Source organism: Mandrillus leucophaeus, unplaced genomic scaffold (genome assembly GCF_000951045.1).
Source record: "Mandrillus leucophaeus isolate KB7577 unplaced genomic scaffold, Mleu.le_1.0 Scaffold281, whole genome shotgun sequence".
Lineage (NCBI taxonomy): Eukaryota > Metazoa > Chordata > Mammalia > Primates > Cercopithecidae > Mandrillus > Mandrillus leucophaeus.
The window spans coordinates 2,042,369-2,046,915 of NW_012102932.1; the positions used below are offsets into that span (position 1 = coordinate 2,042,369).

The 4,547-nt window shown below is 41.5% G+C and overlaps 1 pseudogene; it reads left to right on the plus strand.

Moving 5' to 3' along the window:
- Window positions 1-3,446: 3,446 nt before the first annotated feature.
- On the plus strand, window positions 3,447-3,734 carry LOC105543387 (annotated as a pseudogene).
- The last annotated feature ends 813 nt before the right edge of the window (window positions 3,735-4,547 follow it).

Sequence of the window (4,547 nt, forward strand, 5' to 3'; positions counted from 1 at the left end):
CTCCGCCTCGTGGGTTCAAGCGATTCTCCTGTCTCAGTCTCCCCAATAGCTGGGATTACAGGCTTGTGCCACCATGTTCAGCTAATTTTTGTATTTTTGTTAGAGACGAGGTTTCACCATGTTGGCCAGGCTGGTCTCTAACTCCTGACCTCAAGTGATCCACCTGCCTCGGCCTCCCAAAGTGCTGGGATTACAGGAATGAGCCACCAAACCCAACCAGCTGTGTTCTTCTTAATGCATCACATCAGAAGGCATATGATGTTGATTTGTCTCATCACTGGTGAAATTAACTTTCATCCTTTGGTATGATGATGTCTGCCAGATTTTGCAATGTAAAGTTAGTAAGTATTTTTGTCTTGAGATACTTTGAGACTGTGCAAAAATATTGTTACTGATAACGCATTTATTTTATTTATTTATTTTTATTTTTTTAGATGGAGTTTCACTCTTGTTGCCCAGGCGGGAGTGCAATGGCGAATCTTGGCTCACTGCAGCCTCTGCCTCCCAGATTCAAGCGATTCTCCTGCCTCAGCCTCCCGAGTAGCTGGGATTACAGGCATGTGCCACCGTGCCCGGCTAATTTTGTATTTTTAGTAGAGACGGGGTTTCTCCATGTTTGTCAGGCTGGTCTTGAACTCCCGACCTCAGGTGATCTGCCTACCTCGGCCTCCCAGAGTGCTGGGATTACAGATATGAGTCACCATGGCTGGCCTATTTATTTATTTTTTGAGACAGGGTCTTGCTGTGTCACCCAGGCTGGAATTCAGTGGTGAGATCATAGCTCACTATAGCTTCGAACTCCTGAGCTCAAGTGATTCTCTTGCCTTAGTCTCCCAAGTAGCTGGGACTACAGGGGCCAGCCACCACACCACACTCGGCTAATTATTTAAGTTAATTTTGTTTTAGAGATGGGGGGGGGTCTCAGTGTTGCCCAGACTTTACCTATTTATATAAGCACCATTTTATTTGCTTTTTCACCAAAACGATTATTACTGTGAAGGTTACAAAATGATAATCATTGGCTGGGCGCGGTAGCTCACACCTGTAATCCCAGCACTTTGGGAGGCTGAGGAGGGCCAATCACTTGAGCTCAGGAGTTTGAGACCAGCCTGGGTAATAAGGCAAAACCCCGTCTTTACAAAAAATACAAAAATTAGCCGGGCACAGTGGCATATGCTTGTAGTCCCAGCTATGTGGAAAGCTGAGGTGGGAGGATTGCTTAAGCCCAGGAGTTGGAGGTTGCAGTGAGCTATGATCGTGCAGTCTGGGTGACAGAGTGAGACTCTGCCTCAAAAAAAAAAAAAAAAAAAAAAAAAAATCATTCCTTCTATTATTTCTTCCACATTTATTAGTTGACCTTCATATTGTAAGAGAAAGCTTTCCCCTCCCTCTGCTCTCATTTATTTCTCTATTAATTTTTTGACTTTAATAAAAATTTTGTTTATTTTATTATATTTTTTGAGATGGAGTCTCCCTCTGTCATCCAGGAAAAAAAATTTATTTTTTTGTTTGTAATTTCTATTTTATGTTGTCAATACTTATGAGGAATATTTATCTATTAATTGATATTAGTATGGGCTCATAGGTTCCTATTTAATGGGTTACAAGAAATTGCTATAATTATGTCATTATTTTGATGCTCTAGTTATCCCAGAGTTAGCCAGTGGGAGCCCCTTGGCTGGCTCCTGTGTCACTTTGACACATCCCCATGATCCTTTGAGAATTGCCATACTTTATGGTACAATATGTTCTAGGTGTATTGTATACTTTCTCTGCTTTAGCCCCAAAGTCAGCCATTTCTTCAAGGAGTTCTGGTTCCTTTTGAGGAGAATAGTATTTAAAACCAAAGTCTCAGTGTCTGGTACGCTCATTGCCGCTGGTGTACTCATTGCATTTATATGTGTGTGTGTGTGTGTATGTACATGTGTGCATGCACATGTACATATACAGTCATCCTTTGGTACCTATTGGCAGGGGGATTGATTCCAGGACCTCCCATTCATACCAAAATCCACGGATGCTTAAATCCCTGATATAAAGTGGTATAGTATTTGCATATAACCTATGCACACTCTCCCTTACACTTTAATTCATCTCTGGATGACTTACAATACCTAATACAATGTAAATGCTCTGTAAATAGTTATATTGTATTGTTTAGGGAATAATGACAAGAAAAAAAGTGTACATGTTCAGTACAGATGCAGTTTTTTTCCAAATATTTTTCATCCATGGTTCATTGAATTCACAGGTGTGGAACGCACAGACCCAGAGGGCTGACTATGTGTGTATACCTTAGAGATCAGGAATTCAACAAATAAATTTTGGGGGAACATAAACATTCAATGAACCACACCAACCATAAAACTGTTAGAAGAAAACATAGGTATAAATATCTGTGGCCTTAAATTAGGTAATGATTTCTTAGATATGACATCAAAAGTACAAGCAACACGAGAAAAAATAGGTAAATTAGACTTCATCAAAATTTAAATCTTATGCTTCAAAGGATTCTACCAAGAAAATGAAAAGATGCAGACACAAAGAGGGGAACAACAGACACTGGTGCTTACTTAAGGGTGGAGGGTGGAAGGAGGGAGAGGATAAGAAAAAAAGTCTATTGGATATTAGACCTAGTACCTGGATGATGAAATAATCTGTACATCAAACTCCCATGGTATGAGTTTACCTATATAAAAACCTGCACATATACCCTGGAACCTAAAATAAAAATGAAAAAGACAAACAAAAATGTAACTAGAAAATATCCACTATTGAGACAAAATTATACAAAACCTAAATAAGGCGAGGCATGGTGGCTTACGCGTGTAATTCCATCACTTTGGGAGGCTGAGGCAGGCGGATTGCTTGAGGCCAGGAATTTGAGACTAGCCTGGGCAACATGATGAAAACCCATCTACGAAAAATACAAAAATTAGCTGTGCATAGTGGCATACACCTGTAGTCCCAACTCAAAAGGCTGAAGCAGAAGGATTGCTTGTGCCTGGGAGGTGGAGGTTGCAGTGAGTTGAGATCTTGCCACTGCACTGCAGCCTGGGTGACAGAGCAAGACCCCATCTCAAAAACAAACTAACTAACAGAAAAAAAAAAAAACCCAAAAAACCCCCAAAAAACGAAACTTCAAAACCAACCCTAAATAAATGGAGGGATATACCATCTTCATGGATTAGAAAGCACAATTTTAAACATGACAAAGCCCCTGAATTGATATACGGATTCAACGAAAGCTAAAGTAAAATCCCAGCAGTCTGGTATGAGAATATGTGTTTGGTGAATGTTGATAAGCTGACTCTAAAATGCATATGGAGCCCTCATCCACCACTGCTGCTTCCCTCTTCTGCTGCTCCTGGGGCTGCTTGTGTGCTGGTTTGGTGTGGACTTGGTGCCTTTTTTGTGAAGCAGCAGCTGAGGAGACTGGTGCTTGCATGGCCGATGAAAAGCCCAAGGAAGGGGTCAGGAATGAGAACAAAGAACATATTAATTCGAAGGTGTTGGGGCAGGATGGTTCTGTGGTGCAGTTTAAGACTAAGAGGCATACACCACTTAGTAAACTAATGAAAGCCTATTGTGAATGACAGGGATTGTCAATGAAGCAGAATAAATTCCAATTTGACGGGCAACCAATCAATAAAATAGACACACCTGCACAGTTGGAAATGGGGGATGACGATACAATTGATGCATTCCAACAGCAGACAGGAGGTGTCTACTGAAAAGGGAACCTGCTTCTTTACTCCAGAACTCTGTTCTTTATTTTATTTATTTATTTTTGAGACAGAGTCTAGCTCTGTTGCCTAGGTTGGAGTGCAATAGCGTGATCTCGGTTCACTGCAACCTCTGCCTCCCGGATTCAAGCAATTTTCCTGCCTCAGCCTCCCGAGTAGTTCGGATTACAGGTGCCCACCACCATGCCCAGCTAATTTTTGTATTTTTAGTAGAGATGAGTTTCACCATGTTGGTCAGTCTGGTCTCGAACTCCTGACCTCAGGTGATCCACCCACCTCGGCCCCCAAAGTGCTGGGATCACAGGTGTGAGCCACCATGCCTGGCCAGAACTCTGTTCTTTAAAGATCAAGATTACATTCTGCATTAGAAAACTGCAATTCGGTCCCACCACATCCTGACTACTACAGTGTAGTTTTCTCTGTTCTTTCATTTCCCACTTCCCCATTCCTTTATTGTACATAAAGTAACTGGTATATATGCCCAAGCATATCGCAATTTTTAAAAACTAAACAGCCAATGGTATGTTTTGATTGATATCAAGTGGGGATGGGATGGGGAAAAATACTGATTCTGTGAAAATACCCCCTTTCTCCATTAGAGGCATGCTCATTCAGCTCTTATCTTTATATTCCAGTAAGTTATTTTCCTCTCAGTATTTTAACAAAAAAAACCCCATAAAAATCCTTTCGCCGGGCTCAGTGGCTCATGCCTGTAATCTCAGCACTTTGGGAGGCTGAGGCGGGCGGATCATGAGGTCAAGAGATCGAGACCATCCTGGCCAACATGGTGAAACCCCGTCT